General features: G+C 42.3%; 1 pseudogene; it reads left to right on the forward strand.

Annotated features, from left to right (window-relative positions):
- The first annotated feature begins 4075 nt into the window (after nucleotides 1-4075).
- LOC136012627 (zona pellucida-like domain-containing protein 1) lies at nucleotides 4076-18700 on the forward strand (annotated as a pseudogene).
- Nucleotides 18701-19705: the final 1005 nt, after the last annotated feature.

Raw genomic sequence — 19705 nt, forward strand, 5'->3', positions numbered from 1 at the left:
GCATTGTTTTCAAAGCTAGCCAAGAGCTGCAGATGCACACAGATGCTGCAGCACTGTCCTATGGTTTGCTTGCTCAGGATGCTTTCGAGCCCCAGGAACCTGCACCCATGGAGCCATGTTTCCCTTGCAGGGAAAAACCTAAGACATCTCAGACCTCCCAGGTCTTTTCTGTCCATGAACGACTGCACCTGGAATATACTCCTGCATTAACTCCTCCAAAACAGGAGGGCAAACAGCAATACTGACCTTAGAGCCAGGGTAATCAAATCACTCACTAGAACCGGCCACACCTCACCTCTTTATTTCACATGGCTGCTGATCACACTTCCTGCCACGGCACTGGTGAGCCTGGAACTGTGGCAGAAGCTGTAACGCTTCTGAGACGCAAACCAGCTTTCACAACCCTTGAAAGGCAGCGTGCAGACCCCTGACTCTGGTTCTTGCTGCAGACCGCTAAATGCTACCACCAAGGACATCATTCAGTAGCAGCTACAAGATCTCTCTGATCACTAATGAGAAATGAGGCAGAGACAGCTCAGGAACGAAGAAGAGGACAGCTGTCCTTTTGAGGCACATCTCCAAAAGCATTCTGAGCAGCAAGGATGCTGGCTGCCTTCTCCTGAGCACCACTATAAGGGGAAGGGATAAGAGCTGGGTTTAGGCATCCCTTTGCCATTATCACCTGGTTGTAACAGCTCACATAACTCCTAACTGCAGGATCCGAGGCTGGCCCAAAACAGAGGCACAAGCATTTTCCCCTGTTGTTGAGATTGCTCTGGAACCTCAAAAGGCCCCAGCTCTGCTCGACTTCAGGGCTGCACAGAAAGTGCCCAACCACTAGAGTGAAACCAGACCTCAGCTCAACTCAAAGCCACACAAGGGGGATGGAGGAGGAAGGAAACACAAGCTAGGGTTAAATGAAAGGGAAGGAGGAAAGAAACACAAGCGAGGCAAACTAACCATGAGTGTCAGTTCCGGGACTTTTGAAATGCCTTCAGCTCCACTGAAATAATGCTATCTTTATACAACCTATGAAATTAAGCCGCTGCAAACTGCTGTTGTAGTTAAACAGTAAGCTGGGGTACCAAATGTCTGCCAGAGAGTTCTGAAATCGAAACCTAAAAGGACATAAGTAAAGAAAAGGAAGGGGCCTGCTGGACACCTGCACAAGCAACACATGGCCAGAAGCCTGTCCACAGAGCACCAGGACAGTCTAGAAACAAGAGACTTTCCCAGAAACTAGTCCTGGAACATTTTCAATTCATCCTCAAGTAACCTCCTGTGACACTACGCTCATTTTCAGCCGCACGCAGCGACCAGCCAGGTCAGACATACTCTGTCCTGTAGGGTGCAGGATGCACAGGCTGCGCACTGGGCCATCCACAGCTGTCTCATACATTAAAAGCACGAGGATTCAAAGGGCATTTGTAAAGCTTTAACGAGACAAACTCCGTTTCATCTTCAGATGGCATAATTTTTAGATGGAAGAAAATTCCGTGAGCAACCCTTAGACCAACTGCTCCCACATCTAAGGCCTTCAGCTCGACGGCCAGGGCAAATCAGCAGCAGAGCACATAAAGATTCTGCCTGTTCTCAACAGGTTGAGACTTTAAATCATTCAGCATAAACAGAGAAGCCCTAAAGCCACCCAGTCTGGTAGCTCGATGCGTCTCCTGCTACAAGCACCCTGCAACACAGATTGAGATCGGGATCGGCTCCCTCACAACGCTGTCTCTGCATCTGGAATACTAAGCATTTATGAAGAAACCTGATGACTTTACTGCAGCAAGGCCGGTGTCCAAAGTGGGGGAAACCAGAAGAGCAGCAGCAGCAACTGAAGTCAACAGAAAGGCTATGATAAGCTGGCTGGGGTCCCCCAGGGCACAACACAGTCTATTTGTGGAGCAAAAGGAGCACAATGAGCCCTGCCCCTGCTGCTGCTGCTGCAGACCTCACTCATTTCATGGAGAGAGAATTTCAGTCTCCAGATCTTTCAACATCTTAATGCTACAGTGAACAGCCTCATTTCCAAACTAACTGCAAGCTTAGATCCGAGGAAATAAACAGGGGATTCCTTGGCTACTTTCTAAATGGCTATTTCCATCTTCCCCCCTTTCCCTACCAATGAAGGTACAATGAGAATTAAGGGCCCTCCGGGTAACCCACCCCCCTCCCCCCCCCCGCTTATTTACTTCCCCCAGTACCGAGCACGACGTGCTGTGGTGCTTTGGCTAGCCCAGGTCTGGCGTCCTGTCTCTGCTCCCTCCTGGCTTCTTGTGCCCCTCCTCACTGGCAGAGCACGAGGAACCGAGCAACCACTGAAACGTCAGTGCGTTACCAGCGTTATTCTCAGAGGAAAGGCAAAACTCAGCTCTGCACCAGATCCTAGGAAGAGAATTAACTCTGCTGCAGCTGAAACCAGGGCAAAAGGGGAGAGACAAGCACAGCGGCAGGGCACAGGATGCCGGTCAGGAGCCTCCGAGGCGCCTGCGATTCATCAACGGAGACGAAGGCAGAATCAAGCGCGCCGGGGGCTCCTCACCCGGCTCATCCCCAGCAGCCGCAACCCTGCCGCACTGGGCGCTGTGAAGCTTTCCGCGCCGGGCGGCCAGAGGGCAGGAGACGCCCCTCTGCGCCCGCCCGAGCGGGCCCGCCTCCCCGATAACCCCGGCCTCCCAGTGGGCTCGGATCTCACCTGCTGCCGCCGCTGCCGGGACCCGGACCCGGGCCCTGCCCGCCGCCATGCTGCTCCCGGCAGCTGCGCCTGCGACACCGAAACGGCGCGCGGAGGGACCGGGGCCGGCGCGCGAACGCCGGGCTGCGGCCACGAGCACTCCTCGAGCCCACCCGCACCCCAACGCGGGTCCCCCGCAGCCATTGTTCACCGGAAGCCAGCAGCCACCACGTGACCCCGGCCACTTCCGGGGGCAGCAGCGGGGACGACCGCGGCGGCTCATTCGCGGAGGCGGGGCTGCAGTACCGAACTCTGGGCACAGGATGGCAGCAGCGAGAGCGCCGGGCGCCACACGGCGCCTCCCCCATACCCCCGCTGGACCGATTTTTGCGGGGATTTCCCCTCCCGGCATCCCCCCCGCCCCAACCCTTGCAGACCCAGAACGAAGGGGGTTGGAGTACTTTGGGGCCACCACAGCGGCTCCGGCTCCGCAAGCACAGCCCTTCATGGGAAGGTCTTTGTGGGGGAATCAGCCCCAAATCAGCTGTTACCCCCTTTCTTCAGAGGATTGCCCCCCAATCCTCTACTCACCTGCTCCTCTCTCGAATCACCGCACCCCAAACAACACCACCCACCCCCCACACTCCCGTTTTTATTCCCCGCTGAAGGGGGATAAATCCCATAATGCTCCGCGCTAAAAGTGGGAATAGATCCCATAATCCTCTCCGCTAGGGGAATATATCCCATGAACCTCCGCACTAGGGGGTATATCCCATGATCCTCTGGGGTAAAGGGACTATATCCCATGATCTTTTGCGATACGGGGGTATCTCATTATAGTCCGCGGTGGGGGGATATATCTAACCTCGTCTTTTTGTTGTATCACAAATGCAAGTTTGAGTTTCTATACAGAAAGAGACCAACCCAGTCTCTTTAAGTAGATGGTATCTTTAGTTTCCATAGGCAGATATGTCCTACTTACCGCAGAGGATTATGGGATATACTCCCTGTCGCAAAGGCTCATGGGATATATCCCTCCTTTAGTGAGGAGGATTATGGGATATACCCCCCTCTTAGCGCGTCTCTAATCACGTGGCAACCCATAATACGCGGGTTCGGGTCCAGAGTGGGACGACTTCTGGACCCCCACTCCGAACTCAGCAACTTTTCCCCCCCCCCCCAACAGGTCCCAAGCGTTTGGGAACCCCCAAAGCCCCCCCACAAATGTTTGGGGTCCCTCCATCCCAAATAACACCAGGAGGCGGCTGCAGTGATGGGGGTTTATTCCATTCGGGGGGGTCCAATGTACCGCGGGGAGGGGGCGCCCACCGAAGACTCCCCCCTCATTCAGGGTGCTGACCGGAAGGGCTCTGGGGGGTGGGGGGGGGGGGTGTGGTGGTGATGATTGTTCATGAGTTTTTTTTCAGAGGCTACCATGAGCTGTGCTTCAGGATGGTCAGGGGCCGGTGCCATAGAATTTGCACACAATTGGACCTGTATTTAGGAAAGGGAGGAGCGAGAGCAGTGCCGGTGGGTCTGTTGCAGAGCTCATCGTGTGCAGAAGAGGCCCAGCATCAGCTTTCTGTCCTGGCTCTTTGACTGTGGGAACAGGAGCCGTACAATCGCTCTCTGCACGCTGCCATGCTGCAGGATGGCCAGGAATGAGCACCGGAGAGGTTGCACACAATTTTAACTTGTATGTACTTGGTTTGCTTTTAATACACATTTATGTGGTTTTGTTCAGATTTATTTGCTTTTTATTTACTTCTTAGTGATCTTCACTTTGCTTGGAGATTTAGTCAGATTTATCGCCCTTTATTCTTTTTCTTTCACATTTAATTCACTTTTGTTCAGTTTTATTCAGGTTTGTTCACTTTCACTGGTGTTTATTCACTTTTCAGTTTTATTCCTGTTCTGTGTGGCTGCATATCAGTTTAATTGAGCTGGAGTGACTGCACCGGGCCCAGCCTACACTCCAGGATTGACCTGAACCCCCTGCGAAGGTGAGACACACATGACATGGCATGACATGACTCCCACACTGCCCCATGGCAATACAGTGACACTCCATAGATATTCCACAGTGACCCATAGACACACTCCCACAGTTCCATAGAGTCCTATAGATCCTAAAGATGTGTCCCACAGCTTTTATTGACTCCTGGTGTCATGATGTCACCAGGACCACAATGACATCATCAGCGTCATCAGTGACACAGCACTCCATAAGGCCCTAAGTGCACTACAGAGCACCCACTAGCATCCTGCATCCCATAAGTGCCCCAACACCAGCTGATTTTTTTAGTTCACTTTCATTCTTTATTTTTTTAACTTTCATTCACTTTTATTCAAGTTTTATTCAGACTCTTCCACTTTTATCAATTTTTATTCACTTTGCTTATGTTTTGCTCACTTCAGATTTGATTTAGTGACTTTTAGTAACTTTTTTTTTTTATAGCTACCCCATAGTGACCCAGAGCAACGCATGGACACGTCGTAGAGCCCCAGTAGATCACTTCTAAGCCCCCCCCAAGCCTCATAGACTCCCTATAGACACCCCATAGGGTCCCAGAGCTACCCATAAACACGTCACAGCAAGTCTTGATGAACCTGCAGTGACCCATAGACAACCCATAGCCATCCACAGCACCCGATGGACAGCCCATAGTCATCCACAGCACTGAAATAACTAGTATTCATGTTCTTACTCTGGTCACTTCCATGGGGGTGGGATAGGAAGCAGGGAGTTATTTAAACAAGAAATATCTTTTTTTTCCGTGGAATTCCCATTCAGCTGCAGAGGGCTCATAAGAACAACTCTCACAGCATCCCATGGACACCCTATAGACATCCCATAGAGTCCCACAGTGACTGATAGACACCCCACAGCAGCCCTTGAACACTCCAAAGTGACTTGCAGATGCCCCATAGAGACCAATAGACTCCCTTGTATCTTTTCACCTTTGGGGAGGTGAAAAACAAAACACAGGGAACATGTTATTAAGCTGAATTAATTTTTGAAGGATTTTCTGAAGGTATCTGGGTGATTTACAGGCCAAAGCATCACTGTCCTTAGGTAATTTTTCTTCCACAGTTAACTTTCTGATAGTAGTAATTTCTTGTCTCCCTCAATAGGTATTCTCAGCTCAAGGTACCAGTGCTTATGGAAATACCTCAGTGGTACAGGTAGGTAATGTTTCAGGCTATATTGGTACACCAGACGCACTGACAATTATCATCTATTTGCCTGGATTGCTGTACAAATTTAGCTGTAGCTATCCACTGAAGCACTTAGTTAACAATACCCAGCTTGCTACATAAGTGTGCTTTTTATTTCTATCTGTTTCATTCCTGTGTTTGTGTAAGCCCATGTGTATGCATACACGTGCACATACACTTAAATATATGCTCAGTATAGCAGTATTGTCAACATAGTACTTTTTAGCTGTGCAAGAGTAAAGAAGAAGGAAAAAGCACTTAAAGAAGAGGTAATACAAAGGAAAAGAAAATGCTGTAACATCATTGTATGAGATAACATAGTTTATGAAGAGCTGCCTTCACGAAGAGAGCCTTAAATAATGTAAAGCTTACTTTAAAAGTCAGGTTGTCTGATGAGAAAATGGAGGCACCAAAAAAATTGAAATTCTTGATGTAATAGTTTGTAAGCTTGTGAATATAGAGTTCAAAATAAAATATGTCCATGACTAAACCTTGTACATCATGATCCTTTTGTCGCTTTGCCTTTCTGCTAGTTATTTTTGTGATTTGTGTTTTCAACAGTATTCATTACTTTCTTCATAGTTAAGCTTCTGTCAGTGCTCCAGCTATAAATTTCTGTTTCTGAAGTTTATAACTGTCGTGGTTTAAGCCCAGTCAGCCACGCAGCTCACTCGCCCCCTGCCCCCCCCCCCTTCTCCCCCAACTCCTGGAGGGATGGGGATGAGAATCAAAACTCCCACGAGCTGAGGTAAGAACAGTCCAATAACTAAGGTATGACACAAATCACTACTGCTACCACCAGTAATAATCATAAGGGAAGTAACAAGGGAAGAGAACACAACTGCTCACCATCTGCTGACTGATATCCAGCCTGACCGAGCAGTGATCTAACCCTTCCGGGTAACTGCCCCCAGTTTATATAGTGGGCATGACTTGCAGTGGTATGAAATACCTCTTTGGTTAGTTTGGGTCAGGCGTCCTGTCTCTGCTTCCTCCCAGCTTCCCCTCCTCCCTGGCAGAGCATGAGACTTAGAAAGTCCTTGGCTAGACTAAACATTACTGAGCAGCAACTAAAAACATTGGTGTTATCAGCGCTGTTCCCAGGCTGAGAGTCAAAGCCACTGCACTGCACCAACTACTAAGCAGGAGAAAAATGACTGCTACTGCTGAACCCAGGACACACACACAAAGATATCTTCATGATGGTTTTCGGTTTCTGCTGCTGTTGTAGGTCATCAGCTGCTATTTTGTGAGAAAGAACAATGGTACATTTATCAGCACTTTGAATTTGTTTCTTTACAATGTGAGTATAAAACATAGTAGTATGACCTGAACTAAAATCACCTCTGCACTATGTGGGTACAAGCCAGATTAGCAGAGCGAAGTATGGAGTCCTCCTTATTATTTGCTATTCCCTTCTCACTGCTCCCATGAACCAGGCCTTTCATCCAGGCATCTTTCATCTCTGAGTTCCTTTGTCCTTTTTGTTCACATGCACCTGTTCTTTTTTATTTATATGGCTGGTCTTTGAGGACAGGCAGGGTCTTTTTGACCTATATTTATACAGTTCCTCAATTTAGTGCTCTGGCTTTCAGGTTGTAGTACCACATGACTAATCAGTTGTAGTAATAACAATCATACTCCAGAGTGCATACTTGCGTTTGCATTTATAAAGAGTGTGTGTGTACATATTACTATATATGTCTGTGTATGTGTACATTGTACTAAAACAGTGAGTACTCTCTAGAATTCTGTAAAAATATTCCAGACTTGTTCATTCACAATAAACTGTAAACCTCTTGCTGGGGTATTTTTATGTTCAAGCCTCATCAGAGTGTTTTGATCACTTGTAATTGAATTGAGGGATGTGGAATTTGTTCAAAATCTGTAGCCTGCTGCACTTGTGACCTTATTGCATGGACTTTCAAGATGAGTTAGTAATTTTAACAGTTTTTAACTAACACTTATTTCCATATGGTTTAGGTAATTTAACTTGGACATGCATTCTTAAAAAAGCTTTTATTACATAAATATGAGTGGTGACAGTAAAACATGAAAAATGCTTAAACCTTTACTTAACATCCACAAAATTATATATTTATGTTGATTAAAATTTTTATTCATTCATTTTAAATACCTGATTTAAATATTAATTTTTCAATCAAGCAACATTTTTGTAAATTATGAATCTGATTTTTTTGCATTATTATTCATGCCATCATGATGCTGAGTTATAAGTCATGCAACAGATTTAAAAGTCTATGTTTTATGCTTTGAACATAATGAGCTAAAAATATTGTAACAGGACGTTTTCCAACAGCATGCTTAAAAAAATTACGTTTGACAGAGCAGAGCTACAAATAATGTATAATCTGTTAATATGAAGATTATAATTCTCTCATTTTTAAATATACCTGTGATCAAAAAGATAGAGCAGGCTGAGGGTAGCTAAATTTCTCAGGGTGAGTGTTGAACACCACATATTTGCTGCCTTTCAGGGCCCAATTCTGCAAACAGTGAGGTATAAATGTGTTTGATGCTCCTACTAAGCACATTTTTTCCTCAAATAGCAGATGTCAAGAGGGGCTTTCATCCTCCCTAACCCACTGAGTTTACAAGTCGATCATGAACAGTGCTGTCTTATCCTTCTGATTTCAGCCATATTACTTGGTCTAGCAAGTGGCAGTAGCATGAACAATAGTGCAGAGTCTGGCAGATTCTAGTGATGGATATCCCCTTCTGGTTCACATCCTGGGGCTCGGTGTGTACACAGACAGCTTGCGCATTGTCTATAGCCTGTCTAGTTGTGAATGTTTCTTTGGACAGCCATGGTCTTGTGAGCTCTGATTCTGTGGCCTCACTTGGTCCCCGTCAGGGAGTCCTGGGTTTGGGAGAGACCTCAAGGCTCTTGTTCACCCTTGGTATTGGTGAGGGGCTGTGTACAAATTTAGCTGTTGACTGAAAGCAGCATACTTTTAAACTTTAGCTGGAGTATTATTTCCTAACATTGACTCTTCATCTCTCAGCTCGCTTTCATCCTCCCTCACAAGGTGATGTTTCCTTTTTTTTTTTTTTTTTTTTGTGGTGTTAGCACATTATCATTAGGAAAGGCAAAAGGAGACATGATAGTCTCAGAGTTTAATTGCAAATTGTTTATCAGGCTTTCACAGAGCCTAAGTGGCTATGTGCTTTTAGGCTTTCCTGTAAACGTCTAACTGAATAAAACCTACTGTTTAAGAAAAACAGAACAACTATGTGTCATGGTTTAAGCTCAGTCAGCCACGCAGCCACTCTCTCACTCCCCCCCACCTTCTTCCTCCCGGCTCCTGGAGGGATGGGGAGGAGAATCAAAAGAATGTAACTCCCACAGGTTGAGATAAGAGCAGTCCAGTAACTAAGGTATAACACAAACCACTGCTGCTACCACCAATAATAATAATGATAAGGTCGGGGGGGGGTGGGGTGGGGGGGTGAGTGGACGAGCTGTGTGGATCAATTTAAACCACGACAGTTAGCAACCAATTTGGTGTGGGTGATGTTACCAGGAAGTGCATTTTGATATGCTGAATTAACAACTGTTGCTCAGATACACTTTGTAGCTTTGTTGCTGTGCTGACATTAATGGTTCAGGCTTCGAACAAGAAGCCAATAAAACAGCTATATCCATGTAGTAGCATATGGGAAATTCCCAACTTTTATGTTATATATGGCTTTCTTGAAACAGCTTCTTTAAATACTGGATTTTAAATGAAAATGTTTACTTATAGTCTTAAACAAGCCAACTTCCATCAAAACTACCCTTTGCACAATAGAATGTGTCTGTTCTTCCAGAATACAGCTTAAGATATATAAAGCCTGGTGGCATTGCTATCTCCTGGGGCACTGTGACAAGCTACTCAAGCTCCTCCTTTAGAAAACTACAGTAGTTGCTATGTTTGCCTATAGGTGCTGAGACCCTTAATGGTTGATACATTTTCTTTAATCACTGATCCAACCACTTCATAAAATCATAAACAGGTTTCCCAGAATAGTTGCATAGGATAAGCGTAGTTAAGTGTTACTCATCTTTACAAACTTGTAGCCAAGTGCTCTGGCACTGCTTTTTACTTCTTCCCTTATAGAGGACAAAGTAAATGACTGTCCCACATAGAAAGGTCAGAAAAATTAGGTGGGAGTTCAGTCTGTGGCTGCAGGTGGGTTGTTACAGTGGGATTTCTGGTACACTGAGGCAATGTTTGTTTTTCAGGATTCAGCCTACAGCCAGCAGCTCCTTATTTCAAGTACAGGTTTACCTTTGAAAACCAAAATATATGCAGCTGTAAGAGCAACTAACCTTGATGGCAGGTACCGCGAATGATGTTATTTCTTGTTTTGCTTGCTATTCAGCTCTGGTGTTGCAAATTTTTCTGATTTAGAAGCAACTATCTTTCCTCATAGCCTTTTATATGTCAAAATATTGGTTGGTGTTTGGTAATCACTGCCCTCACATCTAGGGTATCAGGTCCTTGATGGTGAATTGAATGCATATCTTGCTGTTGTTGTCATGGTGAAAGTTCTTCTGAATTATACTTTAAATCCTACATCGCTCTTATTTAAGAAAGAGCCTCTGTAAGATCAAGTGAGGAACTCCAGGGCTTTTAAAAGTGGGATGGTTTTGATTCTAGTCCTGTGCGACCATGACTTCTGAGAGGAAGTACACAACCTGTGTTGGTATGGCAGCTGACTTGCATGAAACAAAATGATTTGATGTATACAATTCTGCTGTTGTACTGTGTTGTTTGGTTTTTTAAGTAGTGGGAACAAATAGGTGATATATTGGAAATGTAGGATGACTTGTATGTGACCTGTTAAATACAGTGGCTCAGCTTCAGTGTAACAGCCTGCATTATCAGTTTGTACACTTGCCTTACTATCTCCTCATCTTATTTGCTCTCCACTCCTACTCTTATGTTGCCAATTCATCTCATCTATCACTTTGCTTCTTGTGCAGGTGGAGTATTTTGATGGACTACTATTACAGCACACCATCTGGTAATCCCAGCGATGATCTTCAATATGATCTTTTTTGCAGTACTGGGTCATACTGGGTCCTGTGCACACCCAGTGTCTTGTGGGTCTTTCCTTTAAAATACAGTTATAAATCTCTCCAGTAGCAGTGTTCTAAACTGCCTGGAAAGTCTAAGCAATGTTAGTAGGGAGGACCAAGGCTAGGCTTATGGATAATATGTCAGGACTTAGGTGGCTTATGAACATAAACGTAGAATCAAGTGCAAAGTCGTAAGAATTATGAAGGTAGAGAAGCATGTATCCAAAATGGCTCTATTAGAGATACCATAAACATACAAACTGAATAGCTAAACTGGCCTTTATTTTACTAAAGGTATCATTGTGATGAATGACAGTGATATAAACCATCATAGACTCCAGTTCAGGGAAGTAGTTAAGCAAATAATTAAAGATAAATAGGTGCTCGTGCTTCTACTCCTAGCAATAACATTTGTTGGAATTGGGACCTTGAAAAACATCTTGGCATATCTCAGATTAAATCTTAGCAGCGATGACTGCTGGAGAGGTATCTTCATGTGAAGTTGCCTGTCTATACCGGTTAGCATAACTGATTATTCTTTGTTTCAGGTCTCAAGTTTCTCTGGGCATTTGAATAAAATGGTACCTTGGTTATAACAGTGGTGTTGCAAAACAAAACCTTCTTTTTTGTACAAATGCATTTCAGCACAGGACTCTGCAGCCTAACAGGCAGTTTGTGGTTTCCCATGTTTCACATTTAGGGTGCTGTGTTCTTTTCTGAGGAGCTGAAGCACTGAACTTATTGCTTAAGTTACCTTATTCTCAGTCAAGAGCTTCAAAATGCTAATACAGCTGCTTATCCTAGTTTTAATCTTCTCTACAAAAACTAGCTGTGACAAGGACCCACAGACAACTATAATGGAAAATGGAAAAATCCGAATGGGCCAATTTTCCTTTGAGGTGTTTCACTTTCTGAAGCACAAGAACCAGAAGATGTCTATGGTCTTCCTTCACTGCGTGACAAAGCTGTTCAGAGCAGATGACTGTCCCTTTCTTGTGCCAGTAAGTTTCAGTGGATGGGAGCTGCTGTTAATTATCTGGGTATAAACTAGGCACACTGGTATTATTTTGCATACAAATGCTATCTAAGTTTGGATGGCACAGAATTAAGGTGACTTGTAGTCTGAAGGATGTTTTTTTGTGTCTGAAGAAATGTAAATAACTGACGACTAGGACAGTGATTATTGTCATCCAGACAAAATAATACTAGACCTGCAAAATGCAGGTTGTTGAACACATGAGAAATGACCTGTTTGCCTTTTGGTCCTTAATTCATTTGTAAAAGTTAAAAAATCTGAGATAGCCTCAGAGTTGATAGTTTTAGTATAGCATCTAAGAAACAAAATATCCACAGTTACAGTGGATGAATAGAAATATCTTAGAATGAAACTTATGGAAAACTTAAATTTATAGTAAAGTGCCATTATACCATCAAGGAAAATCTGAATGTTTCTGGCAGATGGGGAAAAAAGAAATTACACTCCCTATAGTTAATTACCACCCTCCTTATAGTTTTGTTGAAGTTCATGAGGTTGTGTCAATTAAAAGTATTTTCACTTTAGGAGTGTAAGGAACAATAAATATATTTTGGAAACTGAAACATCTAAATAAACACATAAACAGAATATTCTGTGGTGTCTTCAGAATGCAGTATCATTTCCTTTTGAATGACTTCCCATTTAGAATTTTAAAATGCTATCAGCTCAGCATACTTCTAACATTTTGTACAATGTTTTATACTTTTATATTACATTTTTAAATTATTAACTGTTTCTATTGAATTGATGTGCTGAGTTTTTTGAAGTTCTTTCACAGGAAGCTGGAAGAACTTCTTTACTGTAAGAGTGACAGAGCACTGGAACAGGTTGCCCAGGGGGGTTGTGGAGTCTCCTACACTGGAGATATTCAAGGCCCGCCTGGACAAGTTCCTGTGTGATGTACTGTAGGTTACCCTGCTCTTGCAGGGGGGTTGGACTAGATGATCTTTTTAGGTCCCTTCCAACCCTTGGGATTCTGTGATTCTGTGATTCTGTGAAACGTTCTTGGTTGAAGCATACTTGAGTCCCCAAGATAAGGGTAGATAAGTTAGAAATGGTACAGGTGGATTCCAGATGACAGAATGCTGGGGATTGCTTTAATATGAGTTATTGCTATTTAGAACAAAGAATTTTCGATAGGAAATGTGCAAACTTTAAGTCAAGAATCTTGCTGAGATAGGGATTGTAGCATGTTATCTATCCCTAGTCAAGCAAAACATGTTTGTTGGGGAAAACTGTCTGTAAACAAACCTTTGAGAAATTAACTACTGAAAATTTAATATACTATAAGATGGATCTTGTGTACACAAGCAATGTAGCTCTGTAAATAAAGTAAGTCAAAATTCAAGAGGAAGCCAGGCGTTTATAAGATACACTTCCAGGCAATATTGTATCTGTTAATATTGCAAAATAATTTAATGTATGCTAAGAAATAAAATCAAAGTTGTATTATTGCTTATAAAAGAGTTCACATTAAAGCAGGAAGCACAGAAGGGCAATCATTCCATTCCATTCTGATACTGTGATTGTTTTTATTAACTGCTCAGATTTGCAGTAACAGAAAAAGAAGAGACACTGGTGGGAGGACAGCTTGGAGCTCTCAGAGCACCTCTGGCAATGCTGTAATCTCTGCTGGCCCCAGCATTATGAGGAGTGGTAGGAATGAACAAATTTTTCCTATAGACTGCAGAAATTCCAGAAACCTGGAGAAATATTTTGTAGTTTAATATAAATTTTCAGTGACTTTGGGAAAGGGTGGATTCTCCATGAGATTGTTGTATTTTTTTTTTTTTTTTTTTTTTTTTACTTTGCAGTTGGAGGCTTTGGTAGAAAATTTGAGCTAATATTTCTGTTTGGCTCTCACATGCTTCCTTTACCACAGTAAAATCACTATGGGATACTGTTATGCACATAAGGCCATTATAAAAGCCCAAACTCTGTGGGCTGATGACTCTTTTCTGTCAGATTTCACTCCCGATAATGAAATTTAAGGTACTGTGTTCAGTGTTGCAATTTAATTTGGACAGCTGATGAGTATTCACTGTCGCTTTCTATTCACTGTTTTCCCAGCTTCACCTCTGGGCTTTTATCTAAATGTTGCATAAAACTAATACATGCTATGCTTCACCTTCAGCTACAAGGAAGAAATAGGACAAACACATTGTGAATTCTAAACAGAATGAGCCAAAATCTACTCTTTTAAATCCCATGACTTCCATTTTTATTGCCAAGGCATTGTTTGCTTTTAAAAAAGGCAGCTTTAAATGCAACCTGCAGGCTCTGAAAAGAATTTGAGACTGGTGTTGACAAAATAATAAAATACTTGATAAAATTTAATAAATTGTTTTTACAGATACATATAGGTAGTTGCACTTAAACAACTGATTTCAGCAGTCTTAGATTCAGGTAGCTGAGAGCAGGACTGAATTCCATCTGCAATAATTAGATGGAAATAATTTAAACACTTGAGAAATAAAATCCTTTACATGCAAAGTGATTGTGCCCACATATACAAAGAGAACAACTGACCTTTCAGAATAGGGAACCATCTTAGCAAAAGGCCATTTTTAGAACAAATACCCTCTGTTATAGGCAACATTTCTGCAATGAAAATAAGTGGGGGTTTTTTATGCATTATGCATAGTCCCAATTGAGTTGCTGCCATCTGATTAGTTGAGAAAAACTGAAAAGAACTAACTTCAGAGTTGCATGCATGACTGCTTATGGGAAATGAATGACAGATTTGCTCAAACATGTGTGTTGCAGAAGTGTTGCCTTGAGCAAGGAATGGAAACTAGATAAACCTTGTTACATGAGCAACCCTATTAGGTTATATAGCTTATAATTCAAATGCTGTGAATTCTATTTTTATATCTGAAAAAAAAAGGTACTTATCAATTACCTTTAAACACTGTGTAACTTCAAGCAATAATCTGTCTGTGGCTCTTTAATGACCCCAAAGAAAGGTAAATGTTTTTATAATTTCATTACAACTGTTGAGGTTTTTTTTTAAATTAAAACATGAATAAGGCTGGAAAAGGAAAATCATTTTTTTAGGTGTCATCTACTTCAGGTATGTAGCTAAAGCTTTTTAGGTTAAACGTATTTTTAGGTAAGCATCTCCATATTATGCTTTTGGAGCATCCCACTCCTGCTGTCAGGAGGATGGTTTGATGGAAACTACTCTGAAAAAAAATGGGATTCAGTTCTGAATTGTATCACAAATTTCCTGAGTGGCACTGTGCAAGTCCCTTAATCTGCCTTGTGCTTCACTTTTCCTTCTGGAGCAGAAAGAGGAAAGTAGTATTTCCTCCCATTGTCCCTTCCCATTGTGAAAACACACACATTAAAAATGCAAGGTTCATGAATACTATAGTCAAGAAAAGAAAAGGGGAAGGTCATGAGAGAACTTGAGCAGAATGCTCTGATTTTGGATGAGGAGTGCTAGCTTACTCTGGTGCAGTGCTGAATGGAGATGCCATTTTTAGTACAGATATATTTGTACAGAGCCCATCAAAGCTGCTGCACCTGGCTCACCATGGTGCACATGTTCCAGTGTTAAGTCTGCAGTTGCATGGGCTCTTCACTTCCCTCATAGGTTGGCTCTGCATCTGCCTGGGGCTGGTCCCATGCACATCAGTGTCTGCAGGGGCACCTCAAGTTAGCCAGGTCTCACCATTATTAGTCACCAGTTGTTCCGGTTGCAGAGCTGTTCACGCAATTACTTTGATAGGAACTGAATAGTGGAGATGAGTAATGGTGGTCCTCCTGTGTATTTCTGAGCTCTTGTTTTTAATATTTTGTTCTTTTCAGAGAAACTGTATTCGTGTTTTTTAATCTAAAATAAGTCATTACAGGACACATACACAGCAGAAAATGTTTTGGTCTCTGTGTATAAAAGCAAAGCGGGTACCTACTTGTGAAAGTGAAATTGTATAGCTTTTGATGGATGTGTCGCTTAAACTCTTAAGGCAGCTGCTCAAAACAATTGTATATGTGAGTTGTGCTTACAAGTTGCACAAAAAAGCAGAAATAGTGACAAGAAATGTAATTCTGAGATGAACAACGGTAAGTAAGTAAACACTGAAGACAAGATACAGATGTTTCCCTGAATATAATACTGCTGTATAACTGTCAAGAGAAAAAGGAGAAGGGGGAAAGGGCATTTCTGTAATCATTTGTGGTCTCTGATGTATTTTTCCTCGAAAAACTCGGGTTAAACTTTCTCCTATCTAGATCATCATGTAATCTGATTTTAACAGTGCGTATAATATTTTGCTTATGGTTTTGCTTATGGTCACTCAATTTTTATTGAGGGACAAAATAGAACTGTTCAGCTTTTCAATTAAGGGGTTCCTGCATTAAGGCAGGATTTCTGTTTTCTGTTGGTTTCTTTTTTTTCCATTGTTAGGTTTGGGGTTGTTTTGGGGGTTGTAGTTTTGTGGGTTTTTTCCCTCTGCAGACTATAAAGTAACTTCACATGGGTGTGCTTGCATTACAAACAAAGCAATTCCATGTAATTGGTGGTGTTGTCCTTATTCTACCAGAGGTGTTAAAAGCTATTAGTCAAGTGCTGCAAGTATAGCTGATGTGTTTGGAAAATAAAAGCTAGGACTATTGGCTTTTGTGTTGCCAGGAGGGGAGCAGGTAGGCAGAGGTATTTGTAAAATATAATGCATCCCATTTTTTTTTTTTTATGTAGATGAGATGCCAACCAGCAATTAATAGCTTGGTAAGTTAGCCAGACTTCAAGAAACGTAAAAGAGGGTTTATGAGTGAAACAGAACTGATCAGATTAACTATTTTGATTGAGCTCTATGCACTCAGCTGGAATGTTTCTCTTTTTGTTGGGTGGTTTGTGGTTTTTTTTGTCAGTTAAGTGAGTCAATACTGACATGCTGTAAAGAAGTCAATTGGTGAATCTGGAATGCTGAGTTTAATTTGTGTATGCAGCCCCACAAACATAGGAATTTGTAATTCCTGTGGTGGAATTGAGATGAAAATCTACTGCTATGACATGAGGGTGAGGGAACATTGCAACTGCCAGGTGGAACATCAGACTTAAACAGTAAAATTTGCTCATCTCATGCAGAAGTGGAGCAGCAAACTAGTTATTATGATGCAGTCCAGCTCAGTTCAGAGCTCAAAGTCAGAAAACCTCTGCTTCAGCTCCTGTTTTCCTAGCATTTAACCATACAAAAAACCTACGGAGAAGCTTTGTTGCAACTTGTGGTCTGCTAGGTCAATGAAGGAAATAGGCTGTGAGGGAGATCAGGCCTTTTAAATTTTAGGTTGCTGCTTCTTTGGGCACTTGGAGGACTAGTTTCAGCCTGTTACTGTTCTCTGCTGGTAACAAGGAATAGCTGATGATTAAGAAAAGATAGTCAAGGTAACCAGGTGGTTCATTGGGCTGTTCCACCTTTCACTTGTTCGTGACAGGACTGAGTGGCACAAGCAACCTGTCCTGTCCTGTGAACTCCATGACTATTTATTCCCTTCTTTTCTCAACTTAGACCACATAAAAGCAGCTACTTTTCTTTCCTGGCGTAGAAACAACATTCTCCCTATAATGAGCTGCTCAGTGGTGTGTTTCTACCCATGGATATAATTAAAATAATAAACCCCAAATTATTCATTTGCTGCACACAGCTTGCTGTGTTAATGGCTGCTACCTTTCCTTCCTATCATCCTTGATAATGTTGAGGGCAGGTGGCTGTTTCTGGGAGGAGCAGTCTGGTTTCCCATGGAGAAGCTGAGTTGTTTCATCTCACTCTCCATCACTGGCAATGGCAAACAAGGCTTTTAGGTAAATGCGCATTGGTGCTTCGGATAGCACCTGCCACTCAAATGTGGGTGTGTTTTTCACCTCCTGCTGCAAAAGATGGTACAGGCTGTATTTGTGTGTGTGTGTTCCAGTATCCAGGGATTGGTTCATAGCCTGTTGAGCTGTGCTAGGTAGTAAATGTTACCTCTTCTGAGAATTGATAAATGTGTTTAAAAGTCTTCTGTGAAGGTATACAGATAAACTTGAAGTATCTCAGATATATGGTGCTAGATATGCTTGCTAAGGGTTTATATACACTTTGAATTGAGATGTGAATATTGATAATCAGGGAAGAAATATTTTCATTAACTTGATTAGGCCACAGATCCTTATACCTCTGTCTTGACAGTTCTTGGACAACAATAGTCTTGCCTTAAATAGCATAGATCAAGGTCAGTCACTAGCATATGAAAGATGTCGTATAAGTATCCTCACTCTATCCCTCAGTATCATGAATATTGAAGGAACTAATAACTATTTTCAGTGTATATGTAGATAAGCTTTATCCAAGTAGACAGGTGCTCATTGTGAAGTACAGTTTTAGTCCTTTCATTGTGATTCTTCTGTATATAGGATGTGGTAATGGAGAGACAGAAGTGTTTGGCACTGCTGACAGATTGTAACTAGACCTTACCTCTGCCTTTTTCTTCTCCTTGCAGCTCCTGCCTTTTTCTTCTCCTTGCAGCTCATCCAGACGGACCTCCTTTCCAGCTGAACTCAATCACAACTGCACTGATTTCAGGCATTGTCAACCTAGGAATCACAAGCATTTTCTTTTTTGTATGTTCCCTAACTCTTTTGCACAGAAAGTGGCATGACAGTTCAGTCTTGAGTGGCATCTGAAATGCGGTTTTCAACTGAAACTGGTGATTTACTTGCACTTTTTCTTTGGGGCTGTCTTTCTTGTCCATGAAATATGATTCCTTTAAAAAATAATATTGAGGCAATACTCCAGCTGTATCCAGCTTCTATTCCAGCTATTCTGTATTTTTATTTTGCTAGATTATGTTGTGTAGGTAAGTAGCAGTGGTATTGGTAACATTCCTAGAAAATTTTCCATGCCCATGGCAGGGGGGTTGGAACTTGATGATCTTAAGGTCCTTGCCAACCCTAACTATTCTATGATTCTATGAAATTACGAGAATCTCAATTATGTTTGTGATCAGACCATATAATATCATGCCCGTGGGTGTGCTGACAATAGAACTTGTGTCTTGAGCTTCCCAGTGAGGTGTCAAAGCTGTAGATATGGAAAGTGAGAACCTTTCCAAGCATGCCATGCTTACACTAAACCTGACACATTCAGAAATGTTCATAAGTTCATACACACATAGTAAGATAAGGATTACTTCTATTTTGTCATGGCATTTTTCACGTATCTGAAAAAACATTGTGTCTCAGAAAGACTTTGTTTTATTCTATCTTGGTTAAAAATAAAAACAAACCAAAACTTGAGACACACGTAGAATACGTGATTTTGCTTATTGTTCATTTGGAAACGTTTTTAGATATATCTTCCATTGAATGGTGATGATATCATGTGAAGGACATAATTTGGTTGCATGTCTTTAAGTCGCATAGTTTAAGGCAAACTGCAGTTGGTCCCAGGGAATGATGCTGCAGTTCTTGAGGTGGAAAAATCTTTTTCCATCAAAATCATTGTGTAAGAATCAGTGAAAACTGTAACTAATGTTTACCATCAAGTTAATTATGCACAGACACACAACCTTCAGGCAAATTCTAACCCCAGGAACTGCTCCAAGGGAAAGAGTAGAATCATAGAATCATAGAATAGTTAGGGTTGGAAAGGACCTCAAGATCATCCAGTTCCAAGCCCCCTGCCATGGACAGGGACACCTCACACTA

This window comes from Lathamus discolor, chromosome 4, assembly GCF_037157495.1.
Source record: "Lathamus discolor isolate bLatDis1 chromosome 4, bLatDis1.hap1, whole genome shotgun sequence".
Taxonomy (NCBI): Eukaryota; Metazoa; Chordata; class Aves; order Psittaciformes; family Psittacidae; genus Lathamus; species Lathamus discolor.